Raw genomic sequence first — 22,659 nt, forward strand, 5'->3', positions numbered from 1 at the left:
GGCTACCTAGAGCGCTGTGGCCTGTAGGACGGGTCACGAAGACCATCAGGAGTGCCGACGGGAAGGTGCGGTCTGCAGAGGTGCAGGTGGACGATAGGACCTACACCAGACCAGTGGCCAAGCTTATTGAGTTACCAGCCATCCCAGAGGATGCCCCGACAACGACTCCGGAAGACAGTTGAGCCTTTCCATGAACTAATCCACACCGTGGATTAGGGGGTGGCTGTACAAAAGGCCCAAGGACTGGGCAGACATAAGGACTGTGGGGTGCTGTGCTGCTGTTCTGCTGTTCTGCAGCGGGACGCCTCTCAGTCAGACATAAAGGCTGTGGGGGGCTGCTCTGCCGTTCTGCAGCAGGATGCCTCAGACATGTCTAGACATGTCTGTCGATAGCCAGCATCCATATATACTAGTGGGCTTAGTGATTCCTTCAGTTCATGTGTGCGTCCCTGATCATAAGTAAGTTAAATATGTGTATGATGAGGACGCTTAGTTATTGTTGGTGATTTATATGGTTAAGGCCTATACTAATGTTATAATTCTACCAGCTGTTTAGGAAGCAATTTACCAGTATGTTTATAGTGATAATCTAGCCTATTGGGTATAATCTATGTTGTTGAGTATAGTATCTAGTATCTGTTTAGCACAGTTTATCCCTGTAACTAGTATAGGTAAAGCACTGCTTATCCCCATTGGTAGTTCCACTCGTGAGGTTTATGTTACTTGCAGCAACAGTATTATTGTATAGTATATAACAGACTGATTAATGAGTACTAGTAACGCTGATGTCTTTGTTTCCTCCCCATTTAGAACCACACACACACACACCCACTCTCACATACTCCCACCGTGTTAATGGGAAATAGAAGTAGAAATCGCCTGTGCATCTGTCTGACCATTAATAATAAAACTCATCAAAGAACGTTCCTGCCTCCCGTGTCCTGACTAGACACCCCGTGTTGTTGACTACATTTCCTAACCACCAAGAGCTTCACTACAATTACATTGGATGCCATTTTGTCACAGGAAAGATTTGCCTCTAGGATGGAACCCAGGTAGGTAATTTCGTCTTTCCTTGTGACAATATCGTCACCCACTGTAACTGAGAATCCGTCGGTCTTGCTGAGTTTGTTATTTGAACCGAAGAGAATGGACTCTGTTTTGCCCATGTGTAATGATAGTTTGTTATCAGCGAGCCATATGCAGATTTTGCCTAGTTCCGTGCTGAGGGTTTTTTCAACCTGCAATTTGTTCTTGTCAGAGACCAGCAGGGCTGAGTCGTCCGCAAACAGGAACAAGTTGTAGTCACAGGCTGACGACATGTCATTTGCATAAATTAGGAAGAGTAGCGGTCCTAGTATGCTTCCTTGTGGAACACCACAGCTCAAGATGGCCGCTGTGTGAAGTGCTGAGCAGTACGCCTTAGCCTAAACCTCCGTATTATGCCTTTAATCATTGTTTGAACTGTGACCAACGCAAACTTTCTCAAACTGGATTCGCCCCCGTCAGAAACGGTAGAGAGCTTGGAAGACTACATTGACTTGTATCACAACAAAGTTATGCCGAACCAGGCAGACAAACGTACTAGGTCTGAACTGGGCTCTAGCGACATTGACGACTCATCGGGTGACATCCGTGAGTCTCTAACAGCGATAAAACAGCAACTCCAGAAGCTTAATTTACTTGATCAACTGACAAATGACGTGAAAGATCTCAAATCTTCTGTGGAGTGGAATAACTCCCTCATCGAAGTGCTAAAGGAGGACAATGCCTTACTTCGGATTGAAGTCAACAAACTGAAATGTTTGACAGGCGAACTACAAAAGGATCGAGCCAGCATGGCTAATGACATTCTGGATCTTCAATGCAGAAGCATGAGGGATAATATTATAATTCATGGACTTGCGGAAATACCAAATGAAACTCACCTGAAATCCGAAGTACTGTTAAAGTCATTTCTGACTAACAACTTGAAAATGGGGACGGAGGAAACCGAAGCAATCCGCTTCTCCAGGGTGCATCGCCTGGGGAGGGCCAGAGTCGACCAGCAGCGGCCCCGTCCGATTGTGGCCAAAGTTACCGACTCCAAAATGAAATACTCTGTCATGTCCAAGGGGAAAGAGCTGAAAGGTTCCACATACTCCATTAGTGATCAATTCCCAGCCGAGATCATGAACAGACGGAGGCTGCTGTACCCGTTCTTGTCAGAGGCGAGGAAAAACGGAAAGAATGCTCAGCTCTTTGTTGACAAACTATATATCGATGGCATCCTTTATAGGAATCCTCGCACAACATACTGGCTGAGTGGTGGTGAAGATAATATCGTTCGCGATGCTCAGGATGATCTTCGGACTATCCAGCATGCTGCCCCAGTAACCAGGGTTACTGCCCCAGCGACTGTAAACACTTGAAGCATGCTTCACAGCCGATGTAAACATGGACGCATGGTGATGACGTCAGCAGCACGCTGTCCTTACCAAGACTACCTGGACTGCATTCTGTGATGATGATCCTGCAGACAACTGTAGTTAAGTTTCTCAAGACATTCTTTTGCCTATTTTTCCACTTTCTTTTAATGTTCCTTCTTATATATTATTTCTTCGCATATATTATTATTTCGATTACTATTAATATTGGTTATACTAGTTAATGAATTGATTGGTTGGTTTACTGATTAATAATTAATATTATTATGTTATTTTCCTTTTCTTTCATTTAGAATTCATGTCTTTTGAATTATTTGTATGCACGTAGAAGATATGTATGCACATATGTAGGTGTGCATGTTTGTATGAAGGTATGCATGTTGTGTACATGTTGCGTGTGTATGTGTATATATGCATGTTGAATGTTTCTGTGTGCGTATGTGCACGTGCATATGTATGTGCGTGTACCTATTTGTACATATACCTATGTATTTCTGTATGCACTGATATCATTGTCCATCCGATCTCTCTCTCTCTCTTTCTCTCTCCCCCCCCCCCCCATCTATATTCTCATCTTTTGGCTAGGGAGTTGTGGTTATTGTTAGGCTACTCACCCAAAATCCTTGGACCTATGTGGTTAAGGTTAAATGGGCTGGGTGGTTCTGTGTTGGTTGTTTTGATATTGTCTGTCTGTGTCTTGTCTGTTCGTCTTGTCTTGTCCTGTCCTATCTGGTTATGTCTTGTCTTGTTATGTATTGTCTTGTTATGTCCTGACATGTTCATTATACTTGCTCAACTCTCTATTGTTCCTGGATCTATGCTGTTTTATTGGGTCATTGATCGTATTCTCCCAATTACTAAAGATCAAGATGGATAATACAAAAGGACTTAAAATTATACACTTGAACATAAGGAGTCTCAAACACAAAATTGACCTATTGCGGCCGTGGGTGGAACAGCATAAACCCAATGTAATTACACTTTCTGAAACCTGGCTTAATAACAAGATATCCAACAACGAAATCAAGCTAACTAATTATGTCATATATAGAACTGATAGAGATTCGAGAGGTGGTGGTGTAGTCACTTATGTGTCATCAGATCTGGCTGCTGAATTAATTGTGCCTGCAGTTGTCCCTGTTAATTTTGAGGGTATTTTGTGAAGGTAATCCTACACGAGAACAAATATATAACAATTGGTAACATTTATAGACCCCCTTCAGCTCCTGCTGATTCCTTCAACTGTTTAGTCTCCACCATAAATTCTATTCATGATAAAAATGAACTTGTAATTTTAGGAGATTTTAACCGTTGCTGGTTGGATAAAGCCTCAAAAAATGCTAAAAACATTATTGGGAACTTGAATCTAACCCAGCTAATAAGTGAGCCCACTCGGGTTACACCCACTTGCCAATCTCTGCTCGATTGGATCTTGGTTTCACACCCTAATCGTATTATTGATTCAGGTATTTCGGCAGATTGCTTTAGTGACCATTGCATGGTGTTCTGCATTTGGAAAATCAAATTACCCAAACTTCCCCCAAAATTCATAAAAACTAGGCAAGATAGAAAAATCAATGTTGATGAATTCATTAATGATCTAATCTCAGTTAACTGGGACCGATATCAAATCATCTCAAATGTTCATGAAGCCTGGGAATTCCTTCACACGGAACTAACCAGAATTATCGACAAACATGCTCCATTCAAAACTATCAAAGTCAAGGGTAGTCACCTTCCATGGATAACTTCAGACCTCATCAGCACCTTCAGGCAGAGAGATAAGGCATGGGCCACATATCGTAGGACTAAGGATCATGCAAACTGGGAAACATACAGACAGCTTAGAAATAAAAGTAAAATATTGACTCGGAATGCAAAATCAAATTATTATAAAGAATCTCTCAACTCTGATTTTAAAAACACTAAACAATTTTGGAAAAAAATTAAAACTATAACTAATTCATCTGATAAAAATATTCAATGTAATCAATTAAAAGTTAATAACACCATATTGCATAATCCTCTTCTTGTAGCTCAAGCCTTTAACCAACACTTCTCTTCAGTCTGTACTCCCACAATACCGGATCCTTATGTCATCTGTAACTATGCACCTCCTTGCAACAGCTCCTTCTCGTTCACGAAAATCTCACCTATTGATGTTCTGAATGCCATAAAAGACCTTAAAGTGTGTAGTGGCCCAGGCCTAGATGGTTTAGAAAGCAAATTTCTTAAACTTGCTCCACACATTTTGATGTACCCACTATGTGATCTCTATAATCTGTCTTTATTATCACATGAAATACCATCTATCTGGAAGCACTCAAAAATTACTCCTCTCCACAAAGCAGGCAATGTACTAGATCCCAATAATTACAGACCAATAGCAATTATCTGTTCCATAGCAAAAGTCTTTGAAAAGTTAATTTATAAACAACTGTCTAATTATCTCAGCAACAACAATATTTTATCACCTTCGCAATCTGGTTTTCGCTCCAATCATTCCACAACTACTACTTTATTAAAACTCACTAATGATATATTTTCTTCATCTGGTAATGGTAATCTCACTGGTGCAATATTTATTGATTTAACAAAAGCCTTTGATTTGGTCAACCATTATCTCCTATTAGACAAATTGTACGCTATTGGCCTCTCACGCAATGCCCTGCTTTGGTTTAATTCATATCTGCACAACAGAAAACAATGTGTTGCTATACAGGATGGTAGATCTGAATTGGCAGTACAGGAATGTGGGGTGCCACAAGGCTCAACATTAGGCCCGCTCTTGTTTTCAATATTTATTAATGATCTCCCCTCAATTTTCACAGGTTGTAATACTCAACTCTATGCCGACGACACAGTGATATACACATCTCAAATTACCTTACCTCAAATTCAGTCAACACTGCAATCAAATTTCAATAAACTCGAATCATGGCTCTCGGCTAATAAACTTTTAATCAACAAAACTAAAACTAATACTATGCTCTTTGGGACCACCCGTAATCTTGCATCCAAAACCATTAATCAACCATTTAATATCACTTGTCTGGACGGTACACAACTGCATAGAGTTGATCACATTAAATACCTTGGTCTATGGCTTGATTCAGAACTCTCATATAAATATCACATTGATAATATTGTTAGAAAAGTCAACTTTAGTGCTGGTGTTCTCTACCGCAACAGAAAATGTTTCACACTCCCTGTCAGAAAGAGACTGTTTCAGCAACTAATTTTATCCATCATGGATTACGCTGACGTAGTTTACCAAACTGCATCCAAAACCAACCTTCTTCCACTAAACACACTATTCAACCGGCTATGCAGATTTGCTCTTGGCTGCCCATATTTGACACACCACTGCACCATGTATGAAAATCTTAATTTGCCAGCTCCCACAGTAAGACGACAGCAGCACTGGTTACAGTTCATTTTTAAATGTATTCACTTCAATTATCCGCAATATCTCAAACAGTATATGGACCCTTTCACCTCTATACATCAACTGAGACACTGTGCACAGCTATTTTTTAAAGTTCCAACAAATGTTACTACCTCAGTTGGCAAAAAAGCATTCATGTTCAAAGGTCCATCTGACTGGAATAATCTCCCAGTTCATATTCGAGCTATAACATCCTCACAACTGTTTAAAACTGTGCTGTCCTCTCACCTTGAGATTACTTGTTCATGTTTCCACCAATAATAGTATAACAGATCTTTGAAGCAATAACTTGAATATGTGCTCTGTGTTTTGTTGTTTGGTTGTCTTATGTTCCTCTTGTTTGATGTTGTTTGAACCTGTTTATTATTAATTTTATCTTGTTTTGTGTTTGGTTTTTGTTTGCTTCTTTTGTTTTGTTATGTTTAATACATAATAATTTATGTATTCTGTAAGCTGTGGACCCCCTTGAAAACGAGATGGTTCATCTCAAGGGGTAATTCCTAATAAAGAATTTCAATATATACCACAGCTCACTGTGAGGGGGGGGGATAGAGTACCGTTTACCTCTACCATCTGTTCTCTCCCCTCCAGGTAGGATTGCATCCAGCTCACTGATAAGCTATCAAAACCAATTGCTTTTAGCTTGTCCATTAGAATGGACAAGCTGTGACTTGTACCCGTCCTTAAATTGCGAGTAGCAGTGGTCTAATATTATTCTCGCCTCTGGTGGGACAAGTCACATGCTGATGGAAAGCTTTGAAAGCGCTTCCACAGTGTTTGCTTGAGGTGGGATGTACACTCCAATCAAAATGGCCGACGTTAATTCTCTCGGGAGGAAAAATGGTCTGCACTTGATGGTTATTATAACGCGACTATTTTAAAGTGACAAGTAAAAAGCCGCTGAGAGGGCTTTGGCAGGGAGATCTGTCCGACACGCGAGTCCAATGAATGAGCCTGAGTCCGCAGCTGCAATTCAAGGATGTTTATTTTAGCCTTCGGTTACATGCTCTTGCAGATGGTATATGGATTTCGATGTGAGTAACGTAGTGCGGTCAACAGAAATATAGGCACCCTGCCTCACCCTCTCTCTGTAACAAACAAACACTGAGTGGTTCCCAGGCACAGGTGATATTAATTACCCTTCTTCCCAGGTGACGCACCCACACCTCCAGACAGACACACCCATTACCACTGGTGACAAAATGACATACACCTCCCTGCTCCCACAGTTATGTATTCCATGTTTTCAGAGCAGTGGTTCGTTAATTCCTTCACGTTGTCTGTATCACACCAATTTTCGTTCAACATGAAAGCTACTCCACCGCCCTTTTTTTCCCCGGAATCTATTGTTCGATCTTTACGGTGAACGGAGACGGTTTCAGACGGTTTTATGGCGTGGTTTGGGACATCTGGCGTCAGCCAAGCCTTGGTGAAGCAGAGTACGTTGCAGTCTCGAATGTCCCATTGGAATTTACTCCTCGCTCTGATGTCGTCCAGTTTATTCTCAAAGGATTGAACATTAGCCAGTAATATGCTGGGTAATGGAGTTTTGTGCCTCCTGGATCGCAGTCTGTCTCGGATTCCAGCCCTACTCCCTACTTTGCTGGACTGGTGTTCCTCAGGATTTCACCCGTTGATCTTCAGCGATCCGATCCAGAGAGCAGTCCTAGCGGTGAGTGTATTCTAATCCAATGTCTATAAGTGACTGACGGTAATATACATTAAATGCACCAACAGTTGGTGCATCAAAAACACGTAAAACGATAAAAATGTACAGAATTAAGCACAATCTCGACAGAGCCCAGAGAGAGGTGGCCGGACAGTGCAGCGCGATTTTGTCATGTTGGTGTGTGTGTGTGTAAGTACAGGCAAATGTCAGGGTCTCTGAAACCATACAGTACATAGACATCTCTAAAGGCCAGGGTCAAGTAAGCCTCATGTATAATAGATGAGAGACAGACAGTGAATTCTCATCCATTCATTCCACTGGGATATCTTGGTATATTTATCTATATATTGGAATCCAAGCCTCCTGTATTGCTTTTTAATGAAAGGTGAAGGATTGATATGAAGAGGTTTGGTACGGGTAATTTCAATCGAGAATTAAAATAATCAGAAATATCAGTGGCCACACACAGACACTCAGACACAGACACACAGACACACACATGTGCACACACACACACACACACACACACACACACACACACACACACACACACACACACACACACACACACACACACACACACACACACACACACACACACACACACACCGAGGGATCCCCAGAGAGGTGTTGTCAAGACAATTGGCTGTTGCTATGGAAACATAAGAGCAACAGAAGGCAAGCAATCCCCTTCCATTTACCTCAGTCACGCTCGCTCATGTACGTGCGCACACACATCCGATTTTGTTAGCAGGTCAACAAGCCCTATTATCTCTGCCGAGGCGGTCTTGTGTCCTTGTCGGGTCAACCCTACCACCACCACCACCACCATCACCACCATCACCACCACCACCACCACCACCACCACCACCACCACCACCACCACCACCATCACCACCATCCCCACCATCACCACCAAAAAAGGAAAGACGAAATTACATATCTAGTGTAAAGGCAATCCTACGAACCACAGTTGCCTTGAGGCTCCAGGTAATGCGTTGTTAGTCCGACACGCTCCGAATTGCAGTCCAAAAGAAAAGATGACGCTGATCCAATGTACTTTGTCAAAACAAACAGGATTTATTGGAAAGCGAATCACAACAGCCCCAATAGCTGCCTACCACTATAAAACAAACAAAAAGGGTTTTGTAAATTAACATAAACTGTCAATCAAGTGTGAATTAAGTGCAAATTAAGTGCGGTCAAAAACTATATGGCTCTACCTGGGCCTACCTGAACTCTAAATTACCTGCCATGTTATACGTGGGAAAAAAGGGGAGTTGACCAGGTAAGTCTCCATCTTGGAATTCATTATGACATATATTAATAAACACAAAGCACAAATACCATAATAAACTATATGTCTAATGGGGCAATAAAGATACAATTTATCATCATAGGATATGCTTGTAGGGCTTCAACATCTTCAGCTTTGACTGCTGGCCAGTTGAGGGCTTTATCAATGTGAGCTGTTGCAATCTGGTACTCGTTGCCATAATATTTCTTTATGAGCCTTTTGGCCTTGTGTATCCTCTTGAAGCGTCCATATGTTGGCAACTCCTTACCACTTCTCGGGGGTTGCCCCATGGTAAACTGCTCCAGGAAATACAGTCTGTCCTTGCAGTTCTATCCTCAATACCATGTTCGAATTAGGGCTGGGCGATATGGCCAAAAACGTTATCGCGATAAAATAATAAAATAATTTTCATATCACTCGATATCGATAATTATCGTCGATATACATGAAATTATTATTTCTGTCAAGTTTAATTAACTTCTTATGCCCGGCACCGGCGTGCTATTAATAGATAGACTAACTTTTTTTGCTGCGGTAGAACGAAGACGTCACTACGAGACGAGTTGGAGAGCCGTCGCGTGTCGAGCCAACTCTTTGAGAAGCTTTGTGGTCCCAGCTTGAATTCTCCATGAATGTGTCCATATAAATCCATTTAGTTAGACCCAACTTTTGTTCCAGCGTTTGTTGCTGCGAGGTACTTGCATAGGTAGTTGCATCAGTTCCAGGCGCAGCACGAACTTCAATGGTTCTTGTTCGTGGCTGTCGGCTAACGCCACCACTCCTTTCCGACTGAATGCGTTTGCATTCAGTGTACTCTAATGAGTGATAAACTTTTAGGTGATAGAACATGTTTGTTGTGTTCCGCGTTTTTGTTAGCACCGGTCGTCGACACAGTTTGCAGCGAACGCTGCTCTGATTTTTGTCCGACTTTAAAAAGCCAAAATGTGTCGATACTGCCGACGTCGAAACACCTTTCTTATTAACAATTTCCTCTACATTTGAGGCGCTAAGGCTTGCGGTGGCCATAGGCGTAGGGTTGTCATCTCCTTCGCTGTCGCCATCTCCTTCACTGGAATTTTCATGCATTTTCCTAACTAAAGTTGCTAAACTAATCTCCTCGGAAATCGAAACCAAAACAGCACATCTGGAGCTGTGGTGCGTAAGCGCGTCATCACGTAACGTTGTCATAATCACAGCACGGGCATACTTCACTCCCCCTCCTTTTCCCCCCACGTCCTCCACACGCTCCTCTTCATCCCTCTCTCCACCCACTACACACTCCTCCTCATCCTCTCCTTCTCCATCCACCCCTCCCTTTACCCTCATACGCCCAGCTGCACTCCATCCCTCTAATTCACACGCGGTCAGGCACCTCACTCTCCACAGCTGCACTCAATCCTCCCCTGATGGAATGACTACTTCTACTCCTCGACGCTGACCAGAAGCTGTCGTGGTATTAATTACCACTACCCAGGTACGACGTCTCTGCCTAAAGCTCTGCTGGATTCCATCCTTGTATTGCCTACTCTAACCTGTTCTCTCCTGTGTCCCAAAGGACCGCCGTCCCTGCCTGGACGTCTCCTGTCCCCGAAGAGGAACACTTGCTCACCCGCTGCAGCCCAGCAACTCCCAAGACAAGCACAAGGACCGCTTGCTCGCTCGCTGCCGCCACGGCAGCCACAAGACAGAACATAACCCCGTTCTATTCCCCCCAATTCCTGTGTTGCTCATTTCATTAAACACCCTTGAAACCGCTCCTATCTCCTCTCCTGTGTATTCAGCAATTGGGCTGTGCTCCAGACCCCAGTCTCACAAACGTAGCTCTATTCCAGATTGGTTGTTAGTGCGTGTGCTGATATCCAAGCTTGGAAAATCGATATATCGAAATTTTGCGACCACGTTTCATGTTTATTTCGAGAAAATAATTTATCGCAATAATTATCGTTGTCGTTTTATCGCCCAGCCCTAGTTCGAATGCACGTATAAAGAACCCGTATTCTAATGGGTCCCCTTTAAACGTGGGTATGCTGAGAGGTGGTAAGGATGATAGTCTTTGCTGTTTCACCAGTACTTCGGTTATAATATTCTGATGTTGCATGACGTCGACGATCCTGCCCATGTCGGGTGCTTCCCTGTATCCTTCTAGATTGACAGCACCATCATGTCTGACGGCTCCATTTTCATGCTGTTTCGCAGATCCTCCATGGCTGACCCTTAAAGCAGACATTCCAACTTGGGGCTGTTGTGACGTTTCCTTTCGTCTTACAACACGCTCCCCTCCTATGTTGCTTGGTCTTGGGTGAACAGGGTGATATACAGTTTGAACACTTTCTGGTAACAGGCTGTGTCTGTTCAACTGTGCAAGCTGAGCAGATGGAGTAAGAAGCTGGAATTCCATATCATACACATGTGAATTTGTGATGGGTAATGTTGTGATGACATCAGTGGAGGTGGGCATCATTGCCTCCTGAATAACCTTTTGTGAGGCTTCCTTAGACCTTTCCATTTCATCGAAATATTAGTTCATTCCATCACCTGGTCTATTGTCCATCTCATGAATGTTCTCATATTCTGTGAACACGTTCAGTTTAGCACTGGTGGTTTGTATTTCAGTTTGCAGTTCCAATTGTTCCCTTTTGGCCTTTAGTTCAGCCTCCTCCTTACGGCTCCTCCCCTTTAGTTCAGCCTCCTCCTTGTCGCTCCTCCCCTTTAGTTCAGCCTCCTCCTTGTCGCTCCTCCCCTTTAGTTCAGCCTCCTCCTTGTCCAGTGCTTGTTTCTTTATTAATGCTTCTGCTTTGATCAATAAAACTGTCTGTATGTATACACGGGTGAGTTGATGGCTATTTTGTTAGCTATCAATTGGGTGGAAACAATCAAGCCAAACAAGGTGTCAATAGCGTCCGATTCAAGCAGTGCATTAGTGAGTATAAAGAACACGCAGTCAGAAACAAGACAGGACATTATTTTGGAAATAGCACAGGCGATTTTTAGGGTAAGGAGGGTAGGCTCAGATGTGAGTTTCATTTGGGTGCCAGCACATATAGGGGTGGAGGGGAACGAACTGGCGGATAAGTTTGCAAAGGAAGCAGCTAGTAAAGTAGAAGTAAGTCTGGATGTGAGTTATAGCAAGGCAGAAGTTAAGAGTGTAATTAAATATGAAATGAAAAAGAAGTGGCAGGAGGAGTGGGATAGAGGAAGTAAAGGTAGGCATTTTTATAATATCCAGAGGGCAGTAGGGAAAATGAGAGATGTGGGCAGAGGTACGAGGGAAGAAGTTATTGTATCAAGAATGAGATTTGGACACACAGGGCTAAATAGTACACTTAGGATAATGGGCAAACATGAGACGGGTAGGTGTCAGTATTGTAGTAGGCAGGAAACAGTGGAGCATGTGTTAGTGGAGTGTAGCAAATATAGACAAGAGAGACAGATCCTCAAAGAAAGGTTGGAGAGAGACCACATCAAGCTGGAGGTGAGAGAAGTGTTGCGACTGAGCTCAGGGAATGTGGGGTATAGGGCCATTTTTAATTTTCTAAATAGTACAGGTTTGAGTGGTAGGATATAGAGTAGTGTAGAATAGTGATTGTCATGTGCATAATCCATCTAGTTCCACACTCAATTTCAGTAGGTGGCGGTAATGCACCAACACGTTAGTGCCAACCGCCAATAAAAAGTAGAAGAAGAAGAAGAATAAAACTGCCTTCTCAGCTTGTAGTTTGAGTCGGGTTGAGGATGTAGAGGAGTAATCCGAGTGCTTACTACCTTTTGATGACCTCCTTGAACGCCTTGAAGAGGTGTTTGAAACGCTGTCCCTTGGGTGGCACGGTGGTGTAGTGGTTAACACTGTCGCCTCACAGCAAGAAGGTCCAGGGTTCGATTCCCGCTTGGGGACCAGGTTTCCATGATGCCAGGTACCCAGGTGGGGTATCTCCCAGGCCTTTCTGTGTGGAGTTTGCATGTTCTCCCCGTGCTCGCAAGGGTTTCCCCCCCGATAAGATAAACCCAATGGAAAAACATGCACAACAACAGATCGCTAACGCTGTGGCGTCCTTGACGAAGATGGACAGGAGCACTTGGATTGGTCCCCTGGCGCGGCTCACGTTGACGCCTGTCTGCTCCCGGCTGCCCTTGGGGGGAAGGACGACGGGATGGGTTAATCGCAGAGACGAATCGCATCAGCGATCCTACAGACAATGCATGCGTGTGTGTTCCGGTGTGTGTGTGTTGTGGATAATAGCCAATGCCAATTAAAGACCTCTGAGCAGGTCCTGCATTATATTATTATTCTTCACCTTTGTCATATTCAATATGTGGCTGTGCCCAGGGCCGCCTCAGGGGGTGTGCGAGCAGTGCGGTCGCACAGGGCCTCGCGGGAAGGGGGGCCTTGCACAAAAAAAAATAAAAAAAAATAAAAAAAAATAAAAAAAAATAAATTTTTTTTTTTTTTTTTTTTATTTATTATTTTTTTTATTATTTTTTTTATTTTTTTTTTTATTTTTTGCGAGGCCCCCCTTCCCGCGAGGCCCTTTTTCATCACAGACCTAAAATCTAGTTTTGCTTATATGCTTATATATTTCACATTAGACACGTTTGTAGAATGTTACTGGCTCTGCGGCTCTGCAGCAGACATACTATTGGTTTCAACGAAGGGAGGGGTTACATCATGTGTACGCCGGCGTGCGTCAGCTGCGTTTGACTATTTCGCGCATGCAGCTTTGGAGGTTATGCTTAGTTATGCCAGCCAAAACGAAGAGGACGGTCATTCGGCAGATGGACTGAAGATGAAAGTTGTTGCATGTTAGACAGTTCAGTCAGGCTAGCCATCCCGGCTAAAGGCAGGGACAGCTAGTTAGCTTTAGCTACATTATAATATTGAGTGCTAACGTGTGGTTCAGTCGGGATAGCCATGATGATGTCGGCTAGTAGCTAGCTTAGCTAAAGGCTAACTAGCGTTAGCTAACCTAGAGAGAGCGCGTGCAGCATTGTTATGCCAAGATGAAGAGGACGGTCATTCGGCAGATGAACTTCGTCAACTCCACGCGGTTGTCTCCATCCTCTTGGACGTTTGGTGAGTTTTGAATGCACTCTATTCTATTCCCGCCATGGATATATCTCTCTCTCTCTCTCGGGAGCCAAGCGGGCCGGCTAGCTGTTGTAGTAGCTAACGGTATGTGGCCTGGTGTCAGCATCTGGTGCGAGGGAGGTGAGCTTGGTGTTTCATTATGAGAATATCTCCATGCTCAAGTCGGCTATAGTCCGCGAGGGACTTGTTGCCGGCACCGCTATGGTAAACACCACTCTGTAGTGGGACGTGTATTGCCTTCTTTTTCCCTTCTCTCTTCGGATGAGAAGAGGAAAACACAGCGGCTGTCTGAAGTGTTGGCCTGTATTGCTTTTCTCACGTTGTACAGTTTTTCAGTGGTAGCCGCATAGCTTGCTTCTGCGTTAGCTAGTGGTTAGCGATAGCCGGGTTGAGCTAACTGTTAGCCAGTTAGCTGTTTAGCTACGACGTTAGCTGCTCGTTTTCGCTCGGCTGGGAACGTTAGCTTGATGCTATCAGTTAGCCTAGAGTTAGCTGTTAGCTTGTGCTACGACCATTGACATTAGCCGTGAGAATAGCAGGCCCTGGCACTCTGACTACGACATCATCTTTGACAGAAGATGTAGTCGGGCCTGCACCATGACAAGGCTCCGGCCATAGCTTCTTTTTGTCCCGCCAGCGAGAGGCCTTTCGTCAACATGGAGACCTGTGTTGCGGCCTTTCGCCCTGCGTTCCTTGGTGCAGGTAAGATGTCCATTGGACATTACCCCACTCTTCCATCCTTCCCCTCCCGAATGTTTTGTTAACACTTTGATTGCCTAAGGCTAAATTCATGATATACAGTAGGTTGCCAGCTCTATTTGTCTATGGAGAAATTCCCCTTCTTTGCAGGGCTATAACTTTTTAAATTCTATTGCTAAATTGCCATTATTAGGGCCCATTCAATGTCCTATATGTATTGTTCAGGGTGAAGCAACGTTAAACTTTTTCATTCACATATTCATACTAAAGTATGGTCTAATGTAGGGATGTCCCGATCGCCTTTTTTTGCTTCCGATCCGATCCCGAGCATGTGATTTTAAATATCTATCGATCCGATCGTTTCCGATCCGATCTTTCACATTAGTAATCAATTTTGACGCATTTTTGTCAGAAACTGGCAGAGCGAGACAAGCCCAGTATAATAGTTGCCTAGTATAATAGTCCGGGGCGCGAGAGCGGAGGCTTTTGTTATTACATTCACCCTGAGAAATGTGCTTCTGCTTCATATGAGAAATATTAAAAGTTTCAATATATGTTTGCACATTAGTATACATTCAGTGTTCGACTTACGTAATGGTCCATTCTGGTCTGAAACGGCGACGATTATCCTCAGTCACGTAACGTTATCCTCCAGTTGAAAAGTTAGTTTGAAAACTTCGCCTCCAGCCTGCTGCTTCATGAGTTTTTCCTCCACGCGGAATCTCCTCCTTGCAAACATTGCAACTGGCTTGACTTTATATTTTAAAATGCTTAGTTCCAAACCTCTGACATTAAGTCTAGCTGCTCAAGTCAGTGGATATTAACCGTGTTTCGGGAGCGACGTGTTGTTGTTGTGATCAATTCAATGTGGTCGCGTGTAGCGTGTAGCGTCTAAATTAAAGGGAATGTTTGTTGCAACGGTGAAAATTAAAGGGGAATGTGTTTGTTGTGGATAATTATTCTGCTCTGTGTGACAATAAATACATTAATGATGATATATTATATGTAATTTAAAACCAAAACTAAGGCCTCCGTATGAGTTTAAGACGTGGACATGGTCATGTTTGTTGAATAAAATTTTTCTTTTTTTGACTGCCGATTTTTATTATTATTTTTCCCGATCCCCGATACTCTGAAAAGCACGTGATCGACGCCGATTCCGATCACGTGATCGGATCGGGACATCCCTAGTCTAATGTATAAGTATGTTTTCATCTCTTTCTGCAGCTTTCTCCAGAACGTGATCTATAGCCCCAAATGCATTATATTGATGATGAAATACAGTTTGATGGCAATCGGCGCGATATAAAAAATTCCAACTAGACATGGTTCTAGAAGTTGGCGCTCTTGAACCGCTGGAGGGTTCGGTGGGGCTTTTTGGTGGGTCTCAGGCCAGCGGATGGGAAATATGAATCCGATCACAGATTTTTGAAATATTGATATCAAAGACGAGTTACGGCGTCTTCGGCAACTTGAGCATGGCGGGGAAGGACGCCTAAAAGCGTCTTCCGGCAGTCAAAGTGTTTTAATAACGATGTTTTTTTCCAGGCAAAACATGTTACTTCACAACATTTGGAGATACGACATGTGCTGTGTGTGAATTGTCTTGGTCGTTTGTGTAGCTTGGGTAGCGTTGGCCAAAGCTGTGTGTGGCCTGGTGTCAGTACCTGGCTACTCTATTTGCAGTTAGCCTATTTAGCTGATGTCGGCCATTGGCTCCTTGCTACTTTGTTTTCTCTGGTATAGACCCTCTTCTCTTTGGATTTAAGTGTTGATCTTTGTCCTTTTGGATCTATGTATATTCATGTTGCCTTTGTGAAGTTATCTTTTCCTTCTGTTTTGTTCTTCCATTAAAAGTTGAATATCCTTTAGGGGCTCATCTTTGCTTATCTCTCTCATACATGCTCTCTCTCTAACACACACACACAGACATGCTCTCTCTCTCTAACACACAAACACACATGCTCTCTCTCTCTCTTTCTAACACACACAGACATGCTCTATATCTCTCTCTCTAAGACACAAAATGACATGCTCTCTCTCTATATATTTCTCTCTCTTTCTAACACACATATACATGCTCTCTCTCTAACACACACACACAAACAGACATGCTCTCTCTCTATCTCTCTCTTTCTAACACACACAGACATGCTCTATCTATCTCTCTCTCTTCAATTCAAATGGGCTTTATTTCACATTCTTGTATTTCTCTCAGTAGGTATGGGAGTTTTGAGTTATTGTCGATGTTTTCAAAGTCTCTTTGGGTGTTTGCAATTTGTGGGAAGTATGTCTTGGTATAGTGGGCAGGTTGTTAAAGGGGAACTCCAACATTTTGGGAAATTAGCTTATTTAATTTGATTTGATTTGATTTAACATCTTCCCTGGAGTTAGACAAGAAGATACATACCTTTTTTGTCTCTGTGCGTGCATTTTAGCTTTGGGAATAGACGCTCCGTTAGCATAGCTTAGCTTCATCACTGGAAGTGAGGCAGGACAGTAGCCTTACAGTGCCTTACAGTGTATTGCAAGGTCTGACATTGACCAAACTTGATATGCATGACCTTGGTGGGCTCTAGGTCAACTCCTGAAAAGGGGGTCAATGTCAGACTTTGCAATCAAAAGTTAGGGGGCTAATAACCCTTGCCATAATTTCAGTGCGCCCCCTAACTTTTGATTGCAAGGTCTGACATTGACCCCCTTTTCAGGAGTTGACCTAGAGCCCACCAAGGTCATGCATATCAAATTTGGTCAATGTCAGACCTTGCAATACACTGTAAGGCACTGTAAGGCTACTGTCCTGCCTCACTTCCAGTGATGAAGCTAAGCTATGCTAACGGAGCATCTATTCCCAAAGCTAAAATGCACGCACAGAGACAAAAAAGGTATGTATCTTCTTGTCTAACTCCAGGGAAGATGTTAAATAAGCTAATTTCCCAAAATGTTGGAGTTCCCCTTTAAGAAGTGGAGCTCGGTTTCCACCTCATCTTGTGTGCAGTGGGTCTGTCTTCGCTTGGGAGCCAGGTCTGCCTATGGCGGCCTTTCTCGATGGCTAGGCTGTGCTCGCTGAGTCTGTACCTAGTCAAGGATCTTCAGTCACAGTGCTCAGGTATTCTGCCACTGTGTACTCTCTGTTTAGGGCCAAATAGCATTTAAATTTGCTCTGGTTTTGGGTTGTTTCTTTCCAATGTGTGTCTCTCTCTCTCTCTCTCTGGCCTTGCTCTCGCGTTTAAATCTCGCACAGGGCCTCGCATTTCTCCCAGGCGGCCCTGGCTGTGCCGCTTCAGTCCACGTTTTAACATGGGCAGCAAATTCATGCAGTGATGCTGCTTTAGGCTTGTACCATTCTGCTTGGTCCTTTTCTGTTTCCTCTATAGATATTTTGGTTAGCAAACCCTTGTGGTAACATTGACATTGAATTTCATAACTAATATGTGTGAATAATTAGAGAATCATAATGTAAAAGCAGGGCTCAGCCAAAAGTGATATTATTGGTGTTACAAGAGATAGACATTCCCAACCCCCACGCTAACAGATGTAATCAGGGGAGAACAAAGACTGTATGTAAATAAGTCACACCCCACAGATGGGACGGTCACTCACCCTACTAGCAGAGAGAGCAGCTGGTCTAACAGAGATTAGAGGTCACAGAAAATATAATTACATTATACTAGATTAGAATGAAAAACAATATTGGAATAATAACAAGATCATAGTAACCTATTTGAGGTATTAGTGCAAAGAAGATTTGAATACCATTTTAGGAATATCAAACTGGTTAAGTAATAAAGCTATTTCACTCTTGTTGTAAACCATATAAGCTTTAAATCATAGTTGTAATACAAAGTGTCAGTCTGGTAAATAAAGGTTGGTGCTGTCTTCTATGATGTTTGGTATCAGCCTAGAAGCAATGACTGTACTGGGGTGATATTAGAGATCTATAGATCATTGCATGAACCATGTACATTGGAAAATCAAAATAGTACACGAAGGAATGTTAAAGTGTTGGATTCATTCAGAGGAGACACAGGCCACAGACCCCCTGGACTGAGAAGACCACAGCCCAAAGGAGGGGGCCACCGACACCAACCCCCATTGTGCAAGGACAGACAGCACCCCGGAAGACAGCCAATGGGAACATAACTCCATATATAGACTCAAGAAAGCGGATTGGACCAACGTATTATTAGAATATGTGCTACTATTGGGGGAAATCAGAGTATAAATAAGAATGTATGGCTGAGAGAGAGGAGGCCAGAACAGATGCACCCAGACATCCCCAGGGGGTCTGATTCTGAGCCTCCACCCCTCCACAGACTGCTACTTTGCCGCTACGTGAGTAAAACTGTATATGGAATAATCACTGTTTGTGATAACTAGAGTAAAATGCCTATCTTAGACCAGGTTTAATCATGTGGTGGCAAAGAGTATTATAGTCTATTTCATTGACATAACATGACTTCTTTTATGTGCAAACCTGTCTTGATGTGAAGAAGCCACTGTGAATGGGCTATATGATTATGTAAATCTCATCAATCCTTTTGTACAATCATGTCTTATTAAAAATGATGAATAATTCCTGTATGTAACTGATGCATTATCCACTTTTGGCCTCTCGGCAAATAAATACATGAGTTTGAATTCGAACTCTGTGGTCGGGACTGCACGTTTATTTCTCATCTGACTAAGTCAGGGGAGGAGACCATTCTACCACTCTGTCCTTCTTCCCTCTAGTTAGCAACCTGTATGCACTGCAAATGACCTTAGATATTGTGATTAGAATATACCACACCCTTTACAGCTGTATTGAGTTCATGTAACTCGCCACACAACTTGGAGAAATCTGTCATTTTTGTGTGAACCAATTCCACATTTCCATGATTTCCCATAAGTTCAGTGATTTCATTCCTTTCTTTAGTAAGTGCACCCAGTTTTGCACTTCTTGATCCTTTTAATTTTTGTAAAGGATCCTCAAAAATACCACTCTCCATTTCCGCCATAATGTGGGCAGCTAACGAAAACCTCTTAATTCAGATGAGCAGCGGCGTTGTATGCATTTAAAACAGAACAGTGATTAATGAATGAAGCAGTTAGGGCGTGGGAAACAGCGTACTTGGCGAATGCTGCTCGTGACGTCATCCACTCTCAAACGCACACACCGACACGCTGTCAACCACGGAGACAGAGTCCGTATTATATTTCCTCTTCGCCAGCGCAAGATACCTTCAAACTGTGCGCAACTGAGGGAACATGAATGCGCGTGCGCGGGACGTGGCACGTGGCACGTGGCACGTGGTGTGTGGGCAGTTCCCATATTACGACTGCATCACTGCCTACGAACCACAGTTGCCTTGAGGCTCCAGGTAATGCGTTGTTAGTCCGACACGCTCCGAATTGCAGTCCAAAAGAAAAGATGACGCTGATCCGATGTACTTTGTCAAAACAAACGGGATTTATTGGAAAGCGAATCACAACAGCCCCAATAGCTGCCTACCACTATAAAACAAACAAAAAGGGTTTTGTAAATGAACGTAAACTGTCAATCAAGTGCAAATTAAGTGCAAATTAAGTGCGGTCAAAAACTATATGGCTCTACCTGGGCCTACCTGAACTCTAAATTACCTGCCATGTTATAAGAGTGGTTAGGGGGGACGTGGGAAAAAAGGGGAGTTGACCAGGTAAGTCTCCATCTTGGAATTCATTATGACATATATTAATAAACACAAAGCACAAATACCATAATAAACTATATGTCTAATGGGGCAATAAAGATACAATTTATCATCATAGGATATGCTTGTAGGGCTTCAACATATTCAGCTTTGACTGCTGGCCAGTTGAGGGCTTTATCAATGTGAGCTGTTGCAATCTGGTACTCGTTGCCATAATATTTCTTTATGAGCCTTTTGGCCTTGTGTATCCTCTTGAAGGGTCCATATGTTGGCAACTCCTTACCACTTCTCGGGGGTTGCCCCATGGTAAACTGCTCCAGGAAATAAAGTCTGTCCTTGCAGTTCTATCCTCAATACCATGTTCGAATTAGGGCTGGGCGATATGGCCAAAAACGTTATCGCGATAAAATAATAAAATAATTTTCATATCACTCGATATCGATAATTATCGTCGATATACATGAAATAATTATTTCTGTCAAGTTTAATTAACTTCTTATGCCCGGCACCGGCGTGCTATTAATAGATAGACTAACTTTTTTTGCTGCGGTAGAACGAAGACGTCACTACGAGACGAATTGGTTTTGTAAATGAGCGTAAACTGTCAATCAAGTGCGAATTAAGTGCAAATTAAGTGCGGTCAAAAACGATATGGTACCGCTCTACCTGGGCCTACCTGAACTCTAAATTACCTGCCATGTTATAGGAGTGGTTAGGGGGGATGTGGGAAAAAAGGGGAGTTGACCAGGTAAGTCTCCATCTAGGAATTCATTATGACATATATTAATAAACACAAAGCACAAATACCATAATAAACTATATGTCTAATGGGGCAATAAAGATACAATTTATCATCATAGGATTTGGCTCCTACACCTAGGTTCCATCCTAGAGGCAAATCTTTCCTGTGACAAAATGGCATCCAATGTAATCAAAAAAGTCAACCAACGAACTAGATTCTTGTACCGGATCTCCTCTCTAGTAAACAAGAATACCCTGAAGACTCTGGCAGGAGCACTCATTCAAGGGTACTATGACTATGCTTGCACTTCATGGTACCAAAGAACCTCAAAGGCGCTAAAAACAAGATTACAAACATCACAAAACAAACTGGTCAGACTACTACTTGACCTTACTCCTAGAACCCACCTCACCCCTGCCCACTTTGACTACCTAGGATGGCTTAGAGTAGAAGACAGAGTACAGCAACTTGCAATGGGCCTGGTCTACAAGATACACTACACGACTAAGATACCCATGTACATGTCAAAATACTTCCCAAAGGTCAGTGAATACCACGACCACAACACCAGAGGGAGCTCCACAAATCATGTTAAACCCAGATTCGGCTCAAACAAGGGACTAAACCCGTTTCGCAATTATGCCACATCAATGTGGAACGCCCTACCCACAGTTGTAAAGGAATGTGAATCACTACCCACTTTCAAAACCACTCTCAAGGAACACCTACGGGAGACTGCAATTCGAAACTGGCCCCTGTAAATGTCCTAACCCAACCCCCTCCAATGTACAGTAAATGACCTGACCCAAGAATACACGAGACCCTCCTCTTGGAACCAAGTATGGTTTTGTCTATATTCCAATGTACAGTTTTGTTTGTACAGTTGTACAGTTTCCCCCACCCGCCTACCCAACCCCCCCCCCCCACCCAACAGCCTCCAATGTACAGCCCCCCCCCCAACCCAACCCCCCAACCTCCTCCAATGTACAGTTTCTACGTCAAATGTATATACTCTCTTTTTTAGACTCTTTTTGTATCACAAACAGTACTGTATTAGCAAATCTGGTATGTCATAAATGTATAGATGTAGCAGTATTGTCTATCTGTATGTCGTGTGTGTCATATATGTTATGATGAATTGAAAATGGGGGACCCTGATGTAAACAAGATGAAAGTCTTTCTCTGGTATGCATCCCCTTAACAATTGTATGTATTGAGCTGTACTGTACTGTACCCATTCTGCAATCTGTTAATAAACTTTTCAATCAATCAATCAATCAATCAATCAAACCAACACCACCACCATCCCCATCAACACCACCACCATCCCCACCATCACCATCACCACCATCACCACCATCATCATCACCATCACCACCACTATCACCACCATCACCACCATCATCACCACCACCATCACCACCACCATCACCACCACCATCACCATCCACCATGGATTAAATTCCATAGTATGCATGCTCGCTCGCACAGAAACAGTTCGTCCAGATGATGTAGCCTACACAGCGCTCTACTACAGATACACTACCCAGAGCGCAACGACACACATAGGTGACAATAGTGTGTGTGCGTGTGTGCGTGCGGGCCGGAGCAACTCTGAACATC

The sequence above is a fragment of the Notolepis coatsorum genome, assembly GCF_963971535.1.
Source record: "Notolepis coatsorum genome assembly, chromosome: 17".
Taxonomy (NCBI): domain Eukaryota; kingdom Metazoa; phylum Chordata; class Actinopteri; order Aulopiformes; family Paralepididae; genus Notolepis; species Notolepis coatsorum.